This window comes from Prionailurus viverrinus, chromosome A3 (assembly GCF_022837055.1).
Source record: "Prionailurus viverrinus isolate Anna chromosome A3, UM_Priviv_1.0, whole genome shotgun sequence".
Lineage (NCBI taxonomy): Eukaryota > Metazoa > Chordata > Mammalia > Carnivora > Felidae > Prionailurus > Prionailurus viverrinus.
In genome coordinates this window covers 130,350,979-130,376,617 of record NC_062563.1, presented here as the reverse complement: position 1 = coordinate 130,376,617, position 25,639 = coordinate 130,350,979, and positions in this window count along the sequence as shown.

The following is a 25,639-nucleotide window of genomic DNA, read 5'->3' as shown; positions in this document are numbered from 1 at the left end:
GTGGAAGGAGGGGGGCAATGATTTTCTTACCTATACAAATATTCAAGAGGAAAGCAGATGAATGCCATTTAGGAACACTGGTAAAAAGATTCCTGCACTGGGGCAAATTTGGGATAAGTGAATTCTGAAACTTCCTTCTAAATTCAAAATTCTGTCTTCCTCTTTCCTTTCTGTCCATCTTCCTTTTCTCCCCCCTCACTCATTCTGGTTTAAATACATACCTTGTGTTTTTTTTTGTTTTTTTCTTTTTTTTTTTCAGAAAGACACTTACACATAGCTTATAGAGCTGTTGAGCTAAAACACAATATAAAGAAAATAAGGAAATAGAGGTAAAGTAAAAATGGAAAACTTGATATACTAAGCGCAAATTAGAATCCAAAAGGTACACCATAAAGAGTATGTAATTCCTGGAAGTGAGAGATAGGTTTTGTTTGGTGCCTCTTAGTGGCCAAAATCATTTCGGTCTAAGATTAATAAGCTAAAAGTAGAAGTGTAAATGCAATGGCAAAATTCCCTCTTACTTTGAAAAGATAAACTAGTTAGAAGAAACAACATATTTTCTGCTTAAAAAAAGTATTTTTTTTAAGGTTTACTTATGTATTTGAGAGAGAGAGAAAGTACAGAGGAGGGGCAGAGGGAGAGCTATCAGCACAGAGGCCAAGGTGGGGCTCAATCCCCTGAACTGTGAGACCACGACCTGAGCCAAAATCAAGAGTCAGGCCTCTCAACTGACTGAGCCACCCAAGCACCCCCGAAAACATATTTTCTTGGTTCTTACCTCTGAAATTTCTCCTAGGAGCTCTATAAAAACAGGACTTTGTGGGGCGCCTGGGTGGCGCAGTCGGTTAAGCGTCCGACTTCAACCAGGTCACGATCTCGCGGTCCGTGAGTTCAAGCCCCGCATCAGGCTCTGGGCTGATGGCTCGGAGCCTGGAGCCTGTTTCTGATTCTGTGTCTCCCTCTCTCTCTGCCCCTCCCCCGTTCATGCTCTGTCTCTCTCTGTCCCCCCCCAAAAAAAAAAAAAAAATTAAAAAAAAGTTGAAAAAAAAATTAAAAAAAATAAAAACAGCACTTTGTGATATGAAGGATAATGTCCTCAAAATATTCCTACAGTTATTTCCATGTAATAATTTTTGTATGAGATTCTAAATTAAGTTCAACATATGAAGATATAATTAAGCCCTAAGAACAGGATTCAGTATCGAGTTACCTCTGTGGCCCATTCAGGGCCAACATATTTCTGGCTCATAGTTTTTTGGTACTAGTTGATTCTGAGATAAATGAATAAATACAGAAGTTAATGAATGAATACATGAGCAAGTATCCATGATGGATCTAGCTTTCCTGCTTGAGTGAACAATATTTTCCTCTTTTCCCATGGGTAGGAAATATTTTCTTTGAGTTTTAATCAAAAGTTTCCACTGCTTTTTAAAAAAAATTTTTTTTAACGTTTATTCACCTTTGAGAGACAGAGAGAGAGCATGAGTGCAGAAAGGGCAGAGAGAGACAGAGAGACACAGAATCCGAAGCAGGCTCCAGGCTCTGAGCTGTCAGCACAGAGCCCAATGCGGGGCTTGAACTCATGAACTGTGAGATCATGACCTGAGCCGAAGTCAGATGCTCAACAGACTGAGCCACCCAGGCACCCCTCCATTACTTTTTATATTTTATTATTTTATACTAAAACGCTACAGAAATAATTTGAATTACCAGTAATGTGAAATGCTCGATGTATATGCTTTTAGGAAACTACTACTGCATCTAATTTTTCTTTAGAACTGGCCCTAAATGAACTGAGATGTCAGAGCCTCATCGCAAAATGTCTTAGAAGAGAAATACGAAGAGGATAAAGGGAGTACCATCCTGCAGAAGATACGAACTGAGAAAGGTCTGAAATCAACTCCCAGAATTACTGTTACCACTTGTATACTTTGGAGTAAGAAACAGTTCCAGTCTTCTCATCTCTATAAAGAACGGTGGCACAGTTGGTTGAGTGTCCAACTTCAGCTCAGGTTGTGATCTCACAGTTTGCAGGTTCAGGCCCCACATCGGGCTCTCTGCTGTCAGTAGAGAGCCTGCTTCAGATCCTTTCTCCCTCTCTCTCTGCTTCTCATTCCCCTCTCAAAAATAAAGGTGAACTTTAAAATAAAAGAAAGAACTACTGCCTTCTGGCTTTTTTGTGACGTTGAAATAAAATAATACAAACCAAATGGTTTATAAATTGTTATGCCTTATACAATTGTCAACAGTGATGGTTTTTATAAGGGAAAATAAATTAATTCACTCGAAATCTCATAATCAAGCTAACAACTAGATTCCAAAGTATACAATGCCTTTGGAATATAGACAAATTTTTGCTTATCCATAATTACGGAGGCTTTCCATAATTGTCTCAGGGATTCATTGGAAAGATAAAATATAGAAAATACCAAGGGCACTATGACTTTTTCTCCACCTTTCTGAGGATTTTTTTAAAAGTAGCAATTTTCCAACAATAAATAATCACTGGAAAAAAACGAAGAGAATTCTGATTTTAGAAACAAGTAAAGCATTTCTAGTAGCAAAGGCTAGAGAAGAAATGTCAAATAGGATACATTATCTAGGTCAATAGGATGCAGAGGTTTTATTGTTAATAGTCAGTAAAACAATAATTACATAAATAGAGAAAAACTTCAAATAAACAAATTTCAATCAGCCATAAATTATTTTTCTTCATGCCATGTATATGCAATGATATAATAAAAGGTAGAAAGGCACACTATAGTCTGGGTCTCCTGTCCTCCTCGTTTAAGGTTCCTATATCTCCTATAGACCTGAGGAAACTGCATTTCCTTCATGATATTTTTTCTGATTCCAAAAAGTATGTTTTCTTTCATTTCTAAAACACAGGAGCATCTTTTTCCCCACCTCTAATAATTTCTATGCCATCCTGTCTATTTCTTAGGTATCTATAAATTTCATTTATTTGATTATTGACTCAACCAACTTTTAGTACACACCTTCCATTATGTTCTAGGCACCATGCTTAGATATACAACAGACATAGAGCTCAGGAGAAGATAAAGGCATGAGCACATTCATTCAATCAATATCATAGGTGCACTGATAAATGCATAAGTTCTGGTGGAGGGACAAGATCAATTCTATCAGGAGCAGTAAGAGATCATAAAATGTGATGCAGAGAAGGTAACATATAACTAGGAGGTGCCTTGTAAGCTGAACATTATTCAAGAGAATTGATACAGGGGTAGAGCATTTCTTGGAGAAAACATCAACATTAGCACAGGCACTGAATGAGAGACATTTATGTGCAACCAGAAACTGAAAGCAATTGAATAGCACTAAAGAAAGACAGGAGGTTGAAAGTAGGGTTCGGGGCATATGATGGTATACCCTGAATGCCATGCTCAAGAATTAGGTCATGCATGTAAACAATGAGACACTCAATGGAATGAACCATTATTTGATTTGTGTTACGAATAGGTCAACCTATGACAGATGGATGAAAAGGATAACAAAAATGGTGTGTGGGGGGTGTGGGGAGAGAAAGAGGACAGAGACAGAGACATGGAGCAAAAAATATACCAATTATAATAGAAGCTATTATGATAGGGAGGCAAGAGATGGTCATACCTGTATTCAACAATTGTTAAGTAGAATCTCCAGGGCTAATTGATTGCTTGGATTGAGTCTAGAGGAGTGTATGAGAGAGGACGAATTCCAGGACAATTCCCGAATCTTGGAGAACTGTCTAATTGGATCCTGATGATAGTCATCACACACACGTGCATGCGCACGCGCACACACACACACACACACACACACAATGTAGGAAGAGCAGAATTGAGGAAAAGCAGACATTCCATGTGACTGAGCAGACTTGAGGTCCTACCAAACACCTAAATGGAGCTCTCTCCTATGCAGGAGATATACCTGGGTATACAGGTCTGAAGGAATCTAGGCTGAGAAAACAGATTTGAGAGACATCCATATTGGCTGAATTTCTAGCTGCAGTAGAAGGGTCAGTCAGGGGACTGGAGGGGGAAAACAAATGCCAAGACAGAGTCCTATATAATGTATCAAAATAAAAAAGAAGACCCAGCAAAGGAGCCTACAAACATCAGAGAGAGGAGAAGAATCAACCAAAAGAGATATTTAAGCCACAAAAGGAATGAATCAAGGAGAGTAGCCAATGGCATCAAGCCTATTTGAGAGGAGGAGGGATAAAAACTGAATCTGGCAATTACAAAGCCACACGAAACCATTTTTATAAAAGTGTTTCAGTGGAGGCAAAGCCCAACTGTAGATGAGAAGAAATGTAATGGGTTTTCAGGAAATGGAGACTATGGCTTGGTGAAGTATCTTGTATGTAAAGGCAAGGAGTAGGATAGAATGCTGTCTCAGAGAGAACAGAATGTCAAGTAAGGGATCTTTTAAGAGGGATCTGTGGTTGTTCATAGTCTGCAAATAAGGAGCTAGTCAACAGGGAGGGTTTAAAATAAAGGAGAAAAATCTAAGAACTTGGGTCAGCAAATATTCCAAAGGAATCAAACTTAAAAATAGAACTTGGTAGCCTTGAATAGAGTTACTTACTACCTTATTTCCACAACTAGACTTCAAGATTTGGGGATCAGTCATCTCCTGACTTTCACTTACCAGGAACATTTCTTAGCCCATAGCACGTATTCAGAAAATATTCAAAACAAATTTAAGGTTTGATGAGAATTATACTCAAAAATAAATATAAATGAGACTGAGATATTTAAATGAATAAAGAGAATTTTTTTTATGTTTCCTGTTACTTTATTGACTGGGATAGGGAAATACATCTATAATTCTTAGAAAGCCCTCATTCTCAAATCAGTTTCTTCAATGAATGCTCTACCGTAATTACTATAGCCACAACAACTCTGTAATTGTAAGCTTTGTCTACAGATGAAACTGTATCATTGACCAAATACGTGGACCTCCTTAGAGAGAAATTCCACATGTCTGAAGGCATCTGCTTGTATAGAAGGCCATATAGCCAGCATGTTTCCAGCTCCACTTTCATGGTCATTTACAGATTTGGGAACAGAGTTGTCCTTTAATTCAATTTGAAATGTTGCAGAGGAATAATATCTGCCCCTATGTCGACATAATTGTGAAATGTGAGATACTTGAATGGAAGAAAAAATAAAAGCTGACTTGTCACTAGGAGAACCTTTGTCAATGTTTTCTAGTCTTTTTTCCCATGCTTCAATAAATTACTGGGCTAGCTCCTTGAATGCACACAATGGCTCATTTACTCTCCTTGGAAACAACATTACCTAGGGCAGGAATCTGGATGGAAATTTGATGGATGGGATGAGGTGGGTGCTATGCAAATTTGGGAATCCCAGAAGTTACCAGAGAAAACAAAGCAGGTAATTGAGAAGCCATGGGAAGGCCTCTGGGCTTGGAGAGGAGTCAACACTTTGCAGAAATCTCAAGTGCAAATAAACTTCTTTTCCTTTGACTAGAGAGTAGGGAACCCAGTGGGAGTCACAAGACTGCTATTTGTCATTTGCTTGGCATTAACCATCCATGTGGCCTGTGCCAAAGACTCTTTCTCTCTCTTTTTTTAAATGTTTATTTATTTTGAGAGAGGAAAGAATGAGCATGAGCAGGGGGGGTGGGAGGCAGAAAGAGAGAAAGAGAGAGAGAGAGAGGATCCCAAGCAGGCTCCTATGCTAGTACAGATCCCCATGCAGGGTTTGATCTCACAACTATGAGACCATGACCTGAGCAGAAATCAAGAGTTGGACATTCAACCAACTGACCCACCCAGGCACCCCAAGACTCTTCTCCTTTATGTCTATAGAGTTAAATGACATAGAATAAAAACATACAAAGCAAGGGGTGCCTGGGTGGCTCAGTTGGTTGTGTCCGACTTCAGCTTAGGTCATGATCTCACATTTCATGAGTTCGATCCCCACATCAGGCTCTGTGCTGACAGCTCAGAGCCTGGAGCCTACTTCAGATTTTTCGTCTTCTCTCTCTGTCCCTCCCCTGCTCATGCTCTGTCTCTGTCTCTCTCTGAAATAAACAAACATTAAAAAAAACATACAAAGAGATTATATATCCATGTCTTTATTATCAGCCTAAATTTACACTACTTTGCTTAATGTAGATCAGTACAGGCTATTTAAAGTTCCAAAATACTCACATTAACAGTATGTTTCCTCTTGACTTATATACTTCCATGGACTAAACTGTGTCCCCCCCAAAATTCACATTTTGAAGCCTTAACTCCCAATGTGACTGTATTTGGAGACAGGGCCTTTAAGGGGGTAATGACAGACAAATGAAGTCATAAGGGTGGGTCCCTGATGTTTTGTAAGAAAAGGGACAGAATCAAACTTCTCCCCTCATTCTCCAGCTTGTGCACATGCAGGCTCTCTCTCTTTCTCTCTACACATGAACAGACCAAAGGCCATGTGAGGACACAGAGAGAAGGTGGCTGTCAACAAGTCAGAAAGAGGGGACTCCCCTTAAACTAAACTTTTCAGCACTTTGATATAGGACTTCTTGCCTCCAGAACTGTGAGAAAATAAATTTTTGTTGTTTGCGCTATCCAACCCGTGGTAATCTGTGACAGCAGCCCAAGTTGACTAAGACATATACGATCCCAAGATGCCATCCAATCAATGTAGACATTGGTTCATGATTTATAAGTCAATCATTTTAGCATATTTTGAAAGACCATTTACAAACTAGACCCATTCTATGTACTGCCTAGCTTGATCTCCCACCACTGCTCATCCATTCTTTAGTTTTTGACCCAATTTCTTGCTTACATAATGAAGTGTTCCATGTTTCTGTGCCTTTGTACAAGCTGTTCCTTAAATCTGGACCTTATATGTAGAAAAACATACAATATGGCATACGTTGTTTTAAGTCCTAAGTCTTCCTTCTCACTAAATATTTGACTTTTTGTAAAGTTACTAATTACCTCTTGTTTTATCGTCTGCAAAGAGAAATTATAATAGTCTATACGTCATAGGGCTTGTATTAGTGATTTTCTTCTACAAAATAAACACCAAAATCTCAGTAGGTTATGACAACAGAAAAAATCATTTCTTGCTCACATCTCATTTTCATCTGTGAGTCTGCTCTCCATTTGCATGGCTCTTCCCAGTTCTGCATGGTTCTGCCCCACGTGTCTTCCCATCCCCTTACCCAGGCTGAAGAGGCAGATATTGTGGTGGACACACCTATTCCCACTGCAGAGAGGAAGAAGACAAAAAGAAAACAAAACAAAAAAACAAAAACAAAAGAAAACTAACTAAAGCATGCTATTGCTCTTAAACAGTTTGCTTAGATGAGCAGAATGACATGTGTTCATATTCCAACGCAAGTGGAATAGTCATAGTTACACCTGTTCATGGCTAATGCAAGTTATAAAGCTAAGTCTAAAGTCAAGGGTTGAGGGTACTATTTCCACAAGAGGTAGACAAGATACACAGTAATGGGGCAGCAATGTACAGGCCTCTTACAGGGGAAAAGAAAAGTGAGTAACTATGAATTCTAATACAATCTACCACAGGGTTCTTAACGAGGATTAACAGAGAGGATACTTGCTCATGGTCAAGTATTATTATTATAGTTAAAGCCCAGGTCAGGTGCAATCTCTTCTCGGAAGATTCCTGAGCACATTCCCACCTACCCACAGCCTCTAAAATGGTCAAGTAACCCCTCTACCCTGAAGTTTTGCATCATAAACATGCTGCTTTGTCATTCTTTCCTATCCATTTTTATTTTTCTTCCAAGATTGAGGGATTCTGCCACCGTTCAGTAACTCAATCAACACTTGTTGAATGGCTACTTCTGTGCTAAGTGTGGGAGGGTAAGGGGAGAGATATATTCTGCAACTATAAACCTCAGAGTCTAGTGGGAGCATTAAACAAGTACACAGATACTACAAAGGTAACATAAGTGCGCTAATAAGGCAGGTGACTGGCAGTAACTATTGATCGAATCTGAATTAATCATATTTCCTCTGTGCTGAGCGAATTCAACTTTAACTTCTAGGATCAAGAGCCCCTCCTTAAGACTCTTTATAACTTGTGCCTTTCTTGGTACAAACAATGGTCCCTGCGCACTTTCTGATGTCCCAAACAGGTAGGAGAATCTCTCAAGACTAAGGTCAGAAGTAGAAAACCAAAATGGAAACAGGCAATTGACAATACAGGGGTCTACCTCAGCAGGTTCAATGTGGGCTCAGTGGTGCTGCTTGTACTGACACGGTCATGGGAATGGATGAACATTTCCAGGGGTTTCTTAGCAGCAGAGATAGCAGAAAGAAACAGAACGCCTTCTCTCAACAAAGATGCTAGGCATGCTACAATAGCTCAAGATGTAAACGGCGTTTTGCAAACTTACTATTAGCAGCAGCAACCTTTTTAAAATTGATAAAATATATAAAACAGAAGACATGAATCTCTCTCTTGCTGATGCAGAAGGGAAGGGCCTAGAATCTGAATCACCAACATTATCTATCGTTCTCTGTGGTTGCGAATGAAAACAAGCACTTGCTGAGTGTCCAGTAACTGTATCTCCATGTGATCATCATAACAAATACATGGATAAAGTCAGTTATTTCCATTTACTAAAGAGGAGAGTGGGGCTTACAACGGCTAAGTAACTAGCTCTCATTCGCATAACTAAGAACTGGTGGAGGTTAAATAGACACACAGCAGCCAGATTTCAGAGTGAGTATGTACCTCCACCCATTTCATTTCATGAAACTACCATTTGATAGGAAAACACACTAGAACCAGATGAAATCCTAGAAAACTCCAGTTCTGGTTCCATCTCCGCCAACCAGGTACAATTCAACCTTCAACAAATTATAACCACACCCTAGGCTACAGTCCTCTCATCTGTCAAGAGGATATTAGATCAAAAAGAAGGTTTTCAGGGAGCCTGGGTGGCTTAGTCGGTTAAACATCTGACTTCGGCTCAGGTGATGATGATCTCACAGTCCTGAGTTTGAGCCTCGCGTCGGGCTCTGTGCTGACAGCTCGAAGCCTGGAGCCTGCTTCAGATTCTGTGTCTCCCTCTCTCTGCCCCTCCCCCACTCATTCTCATTCTCTCTCAAAAAAACAAGATAATAAAAGAAAAGAAAAGAAGGTTCTCAACATTTTTCTTTCTCTAATATACCCAGGGAACAAAACACGCTCTCATCAACAGCAGTAGGCCACCGTGGCAGTGATTATCAGAAAAGTCAAGAACACAAAACTGTATCAGGATCACATGCTGGGGTGTTGAAAAGTCACATTTATTACTGTTCTATGGCTTTTGGCTCAAGAATCGCTGGGCTAGAATCTCTCTAAGGGCTAGCATGATGACTCTGCCCTATTTTTTTTCTGAGCGTTTAAACCGGTAGGAAATTATGGGTGACATCCAAGTGAAATTACTTTACTCTTTAACAGTCCTTTTCCAAACGCTGACAACTCTACCACTTATACGATTAGTTTTCAAGTGCCCCGGGAAAATATGGCAGAAGTAAATGAATGTTTTAGAAGGTATCAGGTAAGGGCATCTCCTAGCGAGGGTGAGGGCCAAAGCCTTCTTATAACATTTTTCTCAAAACCAGGTGCAAACATACAATCTTAGGGATTCGACAATTTATTAAACAGGAATGATTTAGGTCTGATGACTCTGGAGTTAAACTATAAAGTAGCTTGGGTATCAATGTAAGTTTTTATGGAAAAACCATTGGTAGCTGATATCTCCATACCTACTTATTTTTTCCTTAATCTCCTCCAGCTGTGTTAAGAATGGAACGCATGCGCCATTTTTGTTTTCATAGATTTTTTATTTGGAATACTTTTGGATTTACAGAAAACTTACAAAGTTAGTACGGTTATTGTACACTCTTCAAAGTTTTCCTCAATGTTCTATTTGGAATTCTTCTGTTATGTACCAGGTTTTTAAACATCTAAAACTGAATGGAAATGTATAATTTAAAAAGGAATGAACATTTACATTCTCAGCAGAATAGAGTTGAATGAGGATTTGAAAAGGAAGCACAGTAGGTTGCAGTATTTGGGGAAGAGGCTGAAAATCACGGTAAGAAATAGAGATGTGTCAGATCCCCTCTGTACACAGGTGTTATGTCAATGTGTAAGAAGGGATGTCTTTCCTCAAAGAGATTCAATCCATCACATTCGGTTGACAAGCAATACCCTCCGGGAAATACTGACCACCCCCTCCAGTGCCCCTCCTTACCATCCCATACTTCCATCCTTGCACGGGTCATGCTTCACTGTGTGCTGAGTCACATATTTGTCACCCTCTCATGGTGACATCCTCTCAGGCACTGTATACCCCCTGATACTCTGCTCATTCTCCAGAGTGTCATCGCACTCAAGAAGTTATGGGTATCTGGATGGATGGATGGATCAGTGGATAACTTAATTAATCTTCTCCCTCTCCTTTGTCCTACAGAATTCACTGTTTTTTTCTTTTGTTTTAGTGAGTGATCCATAGTTATACCCTGTTTTCCACCAAAAGAACCTCTCACGCATTTTTAAGTTTTTTTTAAAAATAATTATAAATTCACATGCAGTTGTTAAGAAACAATACAGAGATAGCCTATCTAACCTTCCCTGCTATTTCCCCACAATGGTTAACACGTAGCATGATGGTAGTGCAACAACATGCCCAGGAAATTGACATTGATACGTTCCACCGGCATTTTCAGGTTTTATCAGTTTTATGAGCACTCCTGTGTGTTTGGTTACACGAAAGTTTATCACATGGGTGCATTTGTGTGACCACCACCACAATCAAGAAGTACCTCAAAAACTCTCATGTTTCTGTAGGCTGTAGGTCTCTCCCTCAAACTAGTCATTTTATTCCTTCTGTTTTCACATCTGCCCTATTTCCATTCTTTAGAACCAGCTACATCACATCCTGAAATTTTCTCTTGTACATCATTCCCCTCTATAAAATCTAATGACAAACCTACCTTAGGAAAAATGGGTAACAGGCAAAGTGTGTCATAATTGTGGGTTCACACCCCTTCTTTGCCCCTATAGCAGAGTTTTTACTACCCGGATACATTTTCTGCTCCATGTAGAAAAGAAAAAAACTTTTAAATACTGATACTGATAAGGCATAGATAGCATCACAGAACTCACACCATATGTGTTAACAACACCTGCAGAGGGTTGAATACTCAGCTAATTCCTGACCTGACATTGTTTATGGAAAATTAACTCTGATTTTTATACAGGTCTAGTGCTGTATTCTTGATCTGGTCTCTATTTCCATAAGCAAACAATTCCAACTCTCTTCAGCACAGATACGACTTCCCAAACTAATTAATTGAGTGATGACCTTACTCTGATAGGAAAATACAGAAAACTTGACTTGAAAAATAATTGAAATGCACTACAAAGAGTTATTCATACCAATTTATCTTTTGAGGTTAAAAATACTGAAAAGTCCTAACGTAAAACATTTTCCAATTTACCTACATAGAGCAGTGTAGAAGGTCTATTTTGAGGTCTCGTTAAGCACCTATATATAACTTTACTATAGAATCCTTTTGTGTCTAAAATGAATTTTATGAGTCACAATTTATGTACAGTTAGGAATAAAATATTTTAAGAAAACCCAGTACAATTGCTTTTGTATAATAAAGAATCCTTTCATATTTTTAGAAGAAATCATGCATTTATTCAACAGATATGTAGTCCATGCCTTCCACTATGCAATGTTTTAGGAATATGGAGATAATTGGGAGAGAGTTGCTAGCCTCAGGAGTTCATAATCCAGAGAGCAGACAGACCCATACATGATAGCATGAAAAGATACACCAAGGAGAGTGGGGATGGAAAACAAGGAGTGGGTATGTCTCTTTTGTGGATATTAGGGAAGCATTCATTGACTTTGACTTCTGCTTGGCTATGTAATAGCAACAGATTTTCTATGAATGAAGGAAACCAACATTTATTTTTTTTAAATTTTTTTTTCAATGTTTATTTATTTTTGGGACAGAGAGAGACAGAGCATGAATGGGGGAGGGGCAGAGAGAGAGGGAGACACAGAATCGGAAACAGGCTCCAGGCTCTGAGCCATCAGCCCAGAGCCTGACGCGGGGCTCGAACTCACGGACCGCGAGATCATGACCTGGTTGAAGTCTGACGCTTAACCGACTGCGCCCCAGGAAACCAACATTTAAATTGTATTTTTTTTTTTTGGATTTACTTGAGTTCTTTTGAAACAGGGAAAATTATTGGTTAAAAAGTGAAAAACAAATTCATCATCATCTCCTCCTAGCACTATATTTTGTGAATTTCTAATAATAACAAGTAAGCAAAGATACCTCTAATGCTGTATCATGTGTGGATCATTTTTATATGTTTTTATCTCATTTAATTATCACCACTGTTCTGTAAGTTAGATGGCACTATCCCCTCCTTCCAGCCATAAGTCTCTCAGCAAAAAATTGAGGCAGGGTTTGAAAGCAGGTCTGCATGATTATCCAGAACATGCTATCTCTCCAATTTTGTACAATGCTTCTCAATCAGCTTCCGCTGGAGCATCTTCAGGACTACAGATGAGAATTATGTAAACGTTCAAACCTTTGAAATAGAACTGAGATTGCTGAGCTACTGAGCAAAGACGGTGGAGTACTAAATTTCAATGGATGTTCAGTTAATGAGCCCTGAGAGGCTCATTAGCTTATTTACATAATCTCTTAAAAATATCGGTGATAATAAGTGTAGTAATAGTCAAATGTTATCGATCAACATTAAATAGCCTACCATGCTTTGGAGACTGAAAGACACCCTTACATAATCTGATTTCATCTGCATTTTGAGAAGATGCCACCATAAGCATTTGACAGATGAATAAACACACTCAGAAGGTAAAGTCATGTAGAGACACCTATCCAGCTACTATGGCAGAGTGAAGATGAACATGATCCCTTCTGAACCTCTGAAATAATGAATGCATGATAGTCTTGAATATAAAACACACAACTTCTTTAAGACATGGAGAAGGTCAAAGACTCAAAGGCATGGGCTGCCTTTACCTGCTTACTCCCAGTGCATAATGCAATGCCTAGCAGGTGCCTAATATGTGTTGATGACTGATAAATGGCTGAGTAGTGAACAATAAAAATGAACGAATGCATGTTCTGCTCTTTTAACTAGATATACGATGATGCTGTGATACCAGCAGCAACGTAAGCTAAAAGTCAGCAACCCAAAGTCTATTCATGGCTAGTAGCTCTCGGCGGGTAGCAAGTCCAGTATCTAAAGCATGCATGCACGCACATACCACACACATGTACGTGCACAGAAACTGGTGACCTTACACCAAAATCCATACGATCAAATCAATATGATCAAGTGTAAAGGTTCACTGTGCATTCCTGATAATTTGCCTTCCGATTCAGCATGTCACTTTAAAAACAGCAGAGGGGTGCCTGGATGGCTCGGTCTATTAAGTGCCCGATTCTTGATTTCAGCTCAGATCATTATCTCACAGTCCTGAGATTAAGTCCCGCATCGGGCTCACACCAGGTATGGAGTCTGCTTAAGAACTCTCTTTCTCCCTCTGTCCCTCCCCTATCATATGCATACTCTTACTCTCTCTCTCTCTCTCTCTCAAAAAATAAATAAAAAATCAAATCCAAATCAAATCAAATCAAATCAAATCAAATCAGCAGAGAAACTGGAATCAGAAGAGATCTGGATAGTAATAACATGGTCCTACAGGAGCTTGGGTGGCTCAGTTGGTTAAGTGACCGACTTCTGCTTACATCATGATCTAGTGGTTGGTGAGTTCGAGCCCCGCATCAGGCTTGGTGCTGACAGTTCAGAGCCTGGAGCCTGCTTCAGTTCTGTGTCTCCCTCTCTCTGCCCCTCCTCCACTTTCTCTTTCTCTCTCTCTCTCTCTCCCTCTCTCTCTCAAAAATAAATAAAAATTAAAAAAATTTTAAATGTTCCTATTTAATAGTTGTGTGACTGAAAATATCAATTTTCTTTCCTTAATTTTTTAATGTTTATTTTTGATATACATATAGAGAGAGAGACAGAGCACAAGTGGGGAAAGCAGCAGAGAGAGAGGGAGACACAGAATCCGAAGCAGGCTCCAGGTTCTGAGCGGTCAGCACAGAGCCCGACAAGGGGCTCAAACTCACGGACTGTGAGATCATGACCTGAGCCGAAGTCAGACGCTTAACTGACTGAGCCACCCAGGCGTCCCTGAAAATATCACTTTTCTGAACCTTAGTTTTCTCACCTATAAAACGGTACTTACTATCTATTTTAAAGGATTGTGGTAAGGAATCAAGACAACATTTTAAAAGCACCCAGAACAGTGTCTCCATATAGTAGGAGCTCTGAAAATGCTGGTTCTAATGCTACAGCTCTTCGAATTGGCTTTTTCAGGGGTGTAAACAAAACAACAGTCTTTCTTCCCAGAAACATTTTGAAACACAATCACCCATTACCCATACTGAGAACAGTCAACATGCCGCTCAAAAGAGCTGCGGCTTGAAATCACTTAGAAACACGTGTGCGGTACCAGCAATGATGCCCACTTCATGCTGTGACATCGTGGACCAAAAAGTGGGGCCACACTGTCCTGGTGACTGAGACCATTTGCAGCCACCATCAGCATCAAGTGGAGCACATTTCTCAGGCAGGACATGAACAGACGGTGATATTTCGTGATTACAATCCCCTGGCCATGAAACTTGGCACAGGCAGCCATCATTTCACCTGAAGAAAAGTGACTTTTAAGGAAATTAAATAGCAGCTGTATGAATCCCAACCAAGAGATGAAAGAGAGAAAAGAGAGTAAGAGACTTGGAGAATCGTCTGTGTTTTCCTCGTCAGAGTGCAGCCAGTGCATATTAAAGCAGAACAGTTGGGTGTTGGAGAGTCATAAGGCAAGTAAGAGAAAGTCAAACGCTGGGAAAGGAAAGAAAAACTTCAGTACGTCACACATATCAATCTTTTCCAAGGAGGAGCCTGATGTATAAAATGCCGTTTCAGGTGAATAATAAGAATAAATGCCTTCTAGGCTAGAATTAACATAAAGTAGGTGATTCAAAAAAAATTATTTTAACTAACATCCAGAGAGGGAGGAGAAAGAAATGAGGACAGAATTATGTTCCTCACAAGTGACAAACATATAGTGAACTGTTCTACGAATAGTTGCCTAATTAATCATCACCAGCTAAGTATTTTATCATTGATTAACTATATGTTTCCTAAGTTTCCTAAGTATAACAGAGAATCAGAATGGTGTATTACGTCCACTGAGGTCACACTTCTTAACTCCAGAGTTCTGGTTTTTTTTCCCCAAATTTTTATTTATTTATTTTGAGAGAGAGAGAGAGAGAGAGAGAACATGTGTGAGCAGGGGAGGGGGCAGAGAGAGAGAGAGAGAGAGGATGATTGGGGGAGAGGCAGAGAGAGAACGAGAAAATCCCAAGCAGGCTCCTGCTGTCAGTGCAGAGCCCAACATAGAGCTTGATCTCACGAACTGTGAGATCATGACCTGAGCTGAAATCAAGACGGGACGCTTAACTTACTGAGCTACCCAGGCGCCTCCAGAGTTCTGGCACTTCTATCGCCGTCGTTCTCAAACTTGAATGTGGGTCAGAATCACCCGGAGGACCTGTTAAAACACAGATGGCTGGGCCCCCTCCCCTCAGTGTCTGATTCAGTAGGTCTGGAGTGTGGCCCAAGAGTTTACATTTCTCACCCATTCCTTGGTGATGCTGATGCTGGTTCAAGGACCATGCTTTGAGAACCACGCCAGGGGGCTGTAAAAGACCACGAGCTACTATTTAGCTGTAGGCCCTTGTTCTATCCCAGATCCAACTAGTCAAAGGAAGAATAGGCTGGAAACATGACTGAAATGATTGATCTAAGGGAAAAAAAACCTGCTGGAGGGTTTTGGCAAGTCTTGTGCATACGTTGCAAAGTATATTAAACAGCTTGCACTAAAACGTATGCACTATTCTTTATGGCTCAGTAAAGGCTCTGAAGAGGAATTCAAGATCCGATGGAAAAGGCCTGAGGACAGAGGAACTGGAGACAAGGAGGCCGGACCTGGGGTGGAGGAGATTGGGTTCCTGGACAAGCCCCATGCACAGGTGAGACGGGGGGGGGGGAGGGGGGTGCCAAGGATGCAGGTGATGCAATCTGATCATGGAGCCAGTGAAGCCCAGGGAGGGTCCGGGAGTAACACAGAGCAGCCAGAATTTTGGAATCAGACTCAAAAGCACTTGATGGTGTCAGGTAGGTCACCTGTTGGGTCAAGTAGCTATTTTCCTGTTCTGAAGCTAAGCTAGCATGGCATGGCATGGCACAGAATGTTGGTCTTATCCACCATCTCGTCCTCTCCTGGGAGCAAGACAAACCTGCTACCAGAATCCTTCCTGATTCTATTTGCTGGGGGGATGAGCTTGGGGGGAAGACTGTACCCAGCTTCATAAATCATGGTTTGTCTAAAGGGTGATTGTCTTGGAGGTACAAATGTAGCCAAGTTCAAGCCCGAGAGACACAAAAAAGTCTACTGGGGTGACTTCCAGAAGTTACATTCCTTCGTGATAAAATAGAGAGTTTCATGAGTAAAAGATGCCATTGCTGACTGAGACTCTGTTGTATGGGAACGTGATGTTCACATCTACAAAAGCCATCGTGCAGATCTGAGGGGAGAGACCACCAACAGGCTGAAGACGGCATTGCCCAGGGAAAAAGGCAGTTGGGTTCTTGAACTGCCTACCTGTAGGCTTCACTCAAACAGGATAATTAAATGATGTGTGTGTGTGTGTGTGTGTGTGTGTCTTCTTTTAGTGTTTAAGAAATTAATTGATACAACTGGGAAATGAGATGCAATCCTTAACAGGACTTAGCAAAATTAAGGCCAAGTCTTTAAATAACTGCACTGTTTAGGTAGCAAAGTCAGATGCTCTTTCTCACAGAGCACTTGAGGACACAGTAAACTTTCTAAATTATTAATCTCACCACACAAGTCCCCACGTGAAACCCTTTAGTGAAGTTCCTTTCTATAGAGGATTGAGTTTTGGTTCCTATAGGGTCCTTCCCATTCTATCCTAGGTCTCCAGTCTGTTTTCCTGCCACTGGCTACCTCCCCCATTGTGCTTCAGTCATCACAAATATCTTGTTTTTGGAGGAGGTCACCAAGCTTTTATGCAATTCAATGTCTTGTAATTCTCTGCCCTCTTCCTTTCCTATATTCTACCCTCCTTCCCATCACTTGCACATCTGCCCCTGGGTAACCTGCTAATCACTCAAGACTCAGATCAGGTAACACTTCCTCCAGGAAGCCTTCCCTAGCATCACTTCTCATACTGGCTCAGGGGCCCTTCTCTGTGTTCCCACCATACATCTGCTTTACCTTTCATTGAATTCAGCCATCACGTTGTTTTGATACAATCAGGTAACAAGTACAGTTCCCCTAAGAGGTCACAAGATCTTTAAGGGAAATGTATTTCTTTTTTTAAATTTTTTTTAATGTTTATTTATTTTTGAGAGAGAGAGAGACAGAGTGTGAGAGGGGGAGGGGCAGAGAGAGAGGGAGACACAGAATCCAAAGCAGGCTCCAGGCTCTGAGCTGTCAGCACAGAACCCTATGGAAGGCTCAAACTCATGAACCATGAGATCATGACCTGAGCTGAAGTCAGACATTTAACTGACTGAGCCACCCAGGTGCCCCTCAGTTTGTATTTCTCATGCCTAGATACATAATTGGCACTTACTACTACATTTTTTTGACTAGAAATAAGCTCCATTAAAATTCTAAACACATACCATGAAACTACATTCTACATCTCGTAGTTTACCATAACAGATAGATACCTTTCAAGCTATACGGAACAATGAAAACCCACTGCATGCACTATGGTAATTGAGGGTTACATCCCAGGCTGTCGCTAACAACTGAACAGTCTCCAGAAGCAGAAGAAAACCATGAGGCTGATGTACATTGTTTTCACTGGGAGTCAAAATCTCTTACCCTTCCAAAATAAGTCTTAATGAGAATAACGCCATCTTTTATTATAATGAGCACTGTCTTTCACAAAGCATTTTGTAAGGGCTCTATATTAAATAATCTTTCCAAGAAGCCCAAGAGAGAAGTGTCATCATTCTATTTTGGCTGATACGAAAGCACAGAACCACTTTTCACTCCTAAAAGTTATGAAGAAGTCCTAAAAGGTTTCTTTGTGTCAGTTAAATCTATTACTACGCCTATTCATAATTACTATCAATAATTGCTGTGTTAGAAACTAAAACAGAAAAATCATAAAGCCATCTCACATGAACATATTATTTTTGTAAAAATTAGTGTGTTTTGCAAAACAAAAATGTAGTGAGAAGACTACCATTATTTTGCATTTGGGTAAATCTCTCTAATGCCCAGCTTAATAGAAAACAGCTGGATTCTTACGTTGGCATCTGCATTCAATCTTTTTGCGACGTCACATGTCACGGAGGTTCTGGGAAACTCCACTGTACTCATGAGAGACTGATTGTGAAACAGCAAATAGTGTCAATGTTAGCGTGGTGACAGTTTTGACTTTACCTGGCGATCCTCAGAAGGGAATTTGGGGATCCCAAGAACCCCAAAACCACACTCTGAGAACTGCTGGATTAGAATGAGAGAGAGTTTCAATGACCTGATGGTGCTCAAGCAACTAATTCAGTGACAGAGCCAGGATCTGAATTTGAGCCGTCCAGCATCGGCCAGCACAGAACCGCGTAGTAGAGAACCGGTGAGTTCGGGGCGCCGCCAGCCTTGCATTACTGTGTTCGGTGAAGCGTGTCTGTGCTGGTGATTACGTAACTCGTCACCAATCACTCACACAGCGCAACACGCACGGCTTTGCTGTTTGACCAGAACATCAGCAGAGATGCGGACGTGGCATGAGAACCACCGGGGGGGGGGGGGGGGGGGGGGCGGGGGGGCAGGTGGCTGTGGGCGGGGCGTTCCTGACACGGATGGGATCGGCTGCACAACTCCGGCACACTAGGCACAGGTCGAGTGTACTGTTTCCTGTGAAACGGAGAATTCTGGTGGACCTGGTGGTCTGTTTCTTGGAAACTAGGGCTCGTAACGAGGCTGAGACCACGGTCCCTGAAAGAAACATATGATTGAAATCCAAAAATTCCACATGCGCCAATTATGCAAATGTTTTAATTGCATTTGTTTCAAACACAAGGAGAAGATCTCAAAGCGATAAGAATTTCAATTTGAGAAGTCTCTCTCAAACAGCTGCCAGGGCGTTTTGCTGATGTGTGTGTGTAAAGCCTCTGATGAAGCAGAAAACCCCACGTGCTTTCCAAGTTTAAGAGCTGGTCTGGGAAATGAAAACATCACTAAGACAGACATGTGGGGAGCCAGGAGGCTTTGATGAGGATATTTTATTCCTGTTCATATTTAATGAGACTTGGATATACTCTTAAATAAAAAAAAATTAAGTGGGCTAACAGAATTAATATCCATTATTGCAATAAATATTTGAATGACAGATACAGTCAGGAACAGGGACATTTCCTGGGGATTTCAGGATAAGAAAGACAGTCATTTGAGTCAAGACTGACAGTTCTAATGTGGTGAGGGAACAGTTACTATGGGATTAAACCCACCGGAGTCGCCGAGAATGCTGGCTGAGGGGGAGGGACATAAGTAATGAAGACTTGTTTTGGAAATGGGGGAGCCTCCACTCATCCCTGAAAGACGAACTGGAGTTATCAGATGAAGAAAAAGATGGGCCTTTATCAACAACTCATCTATGTCAAGCACTGACTGTTCAAATTAATGCGGCCTCGTTAAAATGTGATAACACCGTAAGTTTGATATTATTTTGCCAATTTTATGGATGGCAAAAAATTGAGGTTCCTAGAATTTGCCAGCATTGCCCAAGGTAAATGGTATAATTAGTATGTGAACATAATCTGTTTGAGTTCAAGGCACTGTTCATGACAGCGTAGCAGGATGGGGTGGCACAGCCACAAAGACGTGCAGATGCCTGGTACAGCCAGTGCAGTGAGGTGAGTGTGTATTTAGGGACAGTTGCACGTGGAGAAGCAGCTGGAGACACAATGAAGAGGTATGGAGGACTGGATATCGGAAGTGATGAGGTTTCTCCTGTAGGAATGGCAGTGCTCATGTGCACCTTTGAAAAAGGCTTTTCCTGCGGAAGGGAACACATTTTTAAAATACTTGTTTTAAAAGGGTAGGGGTTGTCTGGGTGGCTCAGTTGGTTAAGCATCCAACTCTTGGTTCCAGCTCAGGTCATGATCTCATGGTTCTTGAGTTTGAGCCCCACATTCGGCTCTGTGCTGACAGCACGGAGCCTGCTTGGGATTCTGTCTCCCTCTCTCTCTGCCCCTCCCCCTGCTCATTCTCTCTCTCTCTCTCTCTCTCTCTCAATAAATAAATAAATAAATAAACTTCAGAAAATACAATAAAAGGGTGGGGAAGGGGTAGTTATCCACTATTCATTTATTTGATATTGGAATCGAATGCTAAAAAAAATTCAGAGATTTCAAAACTAATACATTAGGTTTATAAACACGAAGAACTGAAAGATTAATCTGATGCTCTGCTCAAGTTTCAAGAACACCAAAGAGAAAACTGTTCTTCTGATCCAAGGCCCTGGTTCATAAACTCTTATTTCAGTTTGTCTTTATTATCGTTAGAATGGAAATATAAAAATTTGAAGAGACGTCCCAGATATTTGTTAGAGCTTTCCCTTTAATGTGGGCTCTCTTCTCATTCTAATTTGGGATACCACTGTTCCAAAGGCAAGCCTACTGCAGAATAGGTTTATCCTAACCAAAGTCCTCCATGTTTCCAAGATTGGGCTTATAAATGGCCCATGCTGGCTGTCACTTCTTTAGCAGGGCAGAGCCACATGGCAAAAGGAGAGAAGAACTCAAGACACCAGTGGGGTTTTCATAGGACAAGTAAAGCAAAGAAGATTAATAACAAGAAATGGGGTTTATCCAAGCTGCAAATTATGAGTACAAAGTTGCAAGCAGAGAGGAAATATTCAAGGGTCAAAGAAGCCAGTACTTTGGGTCATTTAATCGGGAGTTTTGTAATAAATGGAAGCTCAGTATAGTGTAAAGGAAGCCAGTGCTGAACAAGAAGAAATGGGTAAAAGAGTGTGGAAAATCCCAACGTATTTATATGAGATATAAATGAGTAAGGCTGATTTCTGGCATTACGTACTTCGTTATCTTTTAGGCGGATTCTGAATGGAAAGGGAAAAGCTATACATCACCCTGGATTTAAAGGAGACCAACCCCAATGCTGAACATTAATTTGGCTGCAGTCAGCTTTGTATAGAAAGCAGACAAGACCGCAGCAAGGTTCACAATCCCAGAATTGGGCTATTTTCTCACCTTAAACCACATATGAATCGTCTGCATACGAAAAGAATGTTCTCTCACTCATATGAGAGAGCACAGAGACAATACCCCAGGAACAAGAGCACCCGGATCTCGGTGTCTCATCACGAGACAGATCTTCATGGAGAAAGAGCTGACTCTAGGCCCGGGACAGAAAACACACGAGGTGAGCCTGGGATATCTCAAAGGTTAGGAAGTAAATGCGAGAAAAGAAAAGAAAACCCACATTACGGGAGTATGTCAAAGGGACGCAGAAGCCAATTGAAAGAGTTCTTCATTTACAAATCCAGAATAACTTGAACAATGAAATAAATAAAGCAGTATTGGGCTATGGCCCAAAGTATAAAACAAATACCAGAGATTCTCGGGAGATGGCACAATAGGGATCATGGAGAATCTGTCTCCACCTAGAAAACAACGGCACTGGCAGAGCATGTCTGATGTAACTTCCCTGGAATCTACTCAAGGATGGCAACTTCCAGGGAAAGACTCAGATGGTAAATTGTGGTTAATATGGATCAATTTTAGCTCCTAGAGCGCAGTAGCAGTTACCCATTAGCCACACTCAGCCCCAAGGGACACAGCTGTGCCTGTGTTCCCGGAGCAGCTGGCACACCGCTTACAGGTACCCGGACAGGCCACGAGGATCCTGTCCTCCAAACCCTGGGGATGGGTGCTGTCTTCACCGACTGCTGCTTCTGATTCCAGAGGTGCAGAGGAACAGGTAGGCCACTGCCGCATCCCCCCCTCTTGTTGCAAGTCTCTTTGCCTCCGGCTGATTTAAATCCAGGAGATTTAAAGTGCCAGTGCCCTTCCTCCCTCCCCCTTTTAGTTTTCTCCTTTTCATCTTTTGGTAGCCAGACATTGCAGACATGGACATTCAAAAGCAACCGCATATATGGGGGAAATTGGAAATGACCACTGCTAATTTCTAATTAAAAGTATGGACTATGCCACACCCCCAGTGATTCATCCCAAAACAAGGACCACAGCTTAATTCCACAAACCAGAGACTAAAATCTTCAGCCTTGCCTAAGGGCATACTTCAATCCCTGAACCTTTATTGTGTTGTTTTGTATGGGGAATTTTCTATACGGATTTGTTAGGGTTACAAACAATTAGCAAACAGTTTACGGTTCTATTTCCTATTCCGTACCCCTCTACCCCATGTTTGGTCTCCTCAAAATCCATTCCAATAAGTAAGTAAGTAAGTAAACTGGAGAAGTACATGTTAAAAAAAATGGTCAAATGATTTTTGGCAAAGGTGCCAAGACCATTCAACAAGGAAAAAGCAGTCTTTTCAACAAATGGTACTGAGAACTGGATAGCCACATGTGAAAGCATGAAGCTGAACCCTTGTCTAACACCATATACAAAAATTAACTCAAAGTAGATCAAAGATCTAAACATAAAATCTAACACTGTAAACTCTTAGAAGGCAACATAGGACATAGGTTGCAACATTGGAGTTAACAATTTTTTGGACATGACATCAAAAGAGCAGACAACCAAAGAAAGGCAAATTGAACTTTATGAAAATTTTTAAAATTTGTGCATGAAAAGACACTATCAATACAGAGTGAAAAAGCAACCGACAGAATGGAAGAAAATGTTTGCAAATCTTATCTCTGATGAGGGACTAATACCTAGAGTGGAGAGGACTCATAAAACTCATCAACAACCACCACCACCTGCCTCAAAGATGGACTAGGGACTTGAGACGTTTCCCCAAGGAAGATATACAAATGGACAATAAGGACAGGAAAAGATGCTCAACATCACTAATCACTAGAAACATGCAAAATAATACTACCAGATACCATCACGCCCGTTAATCCTACTACCAAAAACAAAACAAAAAAATGTTGGTGAGGACATGGAGATATTGGAACGCCTTTGCACTGTGAAGGGCAATGGAAAATGATACAACTTGTATGGAAAAGAAGCATGGCGGTTCCTCAAAAATTAAAAAAAAAAGGAATTACCATGTGATCAAGCAATTCTATGTCTGGGTATATATCCAAAATAATTGATCTTTATTTATTTTTGACAGAGAGACAGAGACAGAGAGAGACGGTGGGGGGGGGGGGAGACACAGAATCCAAAGCAGGCTCTAGGCTCTGAGCCGTCAGCACAGAGCCTGACGTGGGGCTCCAACTCACAGACCGTGAGTTCATGACCTGAGCCGAAGTCGGACACTCAACTGACTCAGCCACCCAGGCACCCGTATACTCAACATAATTGAAAGCAGTTGCGTTCTCAAAGAGATATTTGTACACCTATGTTCATAATAGAATTGTTTGCAACAGCTAAAATGTGAAAGTAACCCATATGTCTATGTCGAGATAAATGGCTAAGCAAAATTTGGTGTATACGTACAATGGAATATTATTCAGCTTCAGCCCAAAAAGAAGGAAATTCTGACATATGCTACAACACGCATAAAACTTGAGTACATTATGCTAAGTAGAATAAACCAGTCACAAAAGACAAATGCTATATAATTCCACTTGTATGAGGTACTTAGAGTAGGCAAAGTCATCGAGACAAAAAGTAGAATTGTGAGTGCCAGGTACTGGCAGAGGTGGGTGGGAAAAGGGGTGTCATTGTTCAACTGGTGTATAGAGTTTCAGTTTTACAAAATGAAAAGAGTTGTGGAGACAGACGGTGGTGACAGTTGTACAACATTATTAATGTATTTAATGCCACCAAACTGTACAGTTAAAAATGGTTAAGATGGTAAATTCTATGTTATGTATATTTTGCCATGGTAAGACAATTAAAAATAAATAAATATACACGAGTTTACACTGATATATGTAAAATAATGAATAAATAAGTGGAGGGAAAGAGGCAAATCTTCCAGGCACAAGCAAGTAATTGATGTCACTACTCTGCCTTCAAGGATGGGGAGCAGGATTCCCATCCAAGTGTGAGTTAGGTGTAGTTACTTCCTCTAAATGATTACAGTATGGATGTGGGGTGGGAAGGCAAGTGGAAAGACTTGACAAACACTACCTCAACCAGGTGATCCATTGTCAACAGTGATACTCCATGTTGATACTACACATTCTTGATATAATATGATTAAAAAAAAGGGTACTTTACCTCTGATTTCTTTCTTCCAAAAACCCATAACCCAAGTAAAACCATGAGAAAAAGAAAACCCAGAAAGATACCAATTAAGGGATGTTCTACAAAATACCTGACTAGTACCACTCAAAAATGTCAAGGTCTTCAAAAGCAGATAAAGTCTGGGAAATAGTCACTGCCAAGAGGGCCCTGAGGAGACATGACTGAATAGAATGCTGATATCTTGGATGAGATCCTAGAACAGAAAAAGGACATTAGGTAAAAACTAAGGTAATCTGAATAAAGTATGGACCCCAGTATTCATCGGGGTTGATTAATTTCAACAAATGTACCATACAAATATAAGATGTTAATAACTGGGAAAGCTTTTTTTTTATTTCTATAAATGTAAAACTGCCTTAATGTCTACTTTAAATAAGAGACAGTTTCCCACTCACACAAAATACCAAAGTCTATTTTCCTTTTTCCATCTACCTTAATTTTTGCCACATGCAGATAGGCACTTAGTGGAGTTTATAGTTGCAAAAGAAGTAAAGTATGTTGGCAGGCCATCTCTTGCCAACTTAATTTTATAGACTTAATGCTTCTCCAGCAATTAAAATTCACGTAAAACAGATTATACTTTTAATGTATATTCAGGGTAAAGAATGAGAATATGAAGTCATTAAGAAATACTCAAAAGAAATGATAGGGACAGGCAATACCCCAGCTAACTCACAGCGGCCACTGGAAAAAAGGAAACCTCCATAGTTTTCTTCCTAATTAATTCTGCCACTATGTTCTAGTACCTGCTGCAGCTTCAACAGGACACATTCCCCTAAACCTCAACATCAAAAGCTCAAGGATATAGCAGTTGATAATAGAGAAGTCACCAAGTCATCGACTTTCCATGAAGTTCAAAAATGTCAGGCACTCTACCAGCCTCCTAGACAGAATGTGGTTAGCCATATAATTTGCTCCAGGCTTCATTGTATATATACATGTGTATACATAGTGTGCAAGGCACAGAGGCGTAGGCTTCCCCCTGGCCTCTGCAATCACTCCCACTCTTAGAGAGGTGTCCTGCCAGAAAAGATGCGGTGTCTGCTTCGCAGCAGATAGAGTTT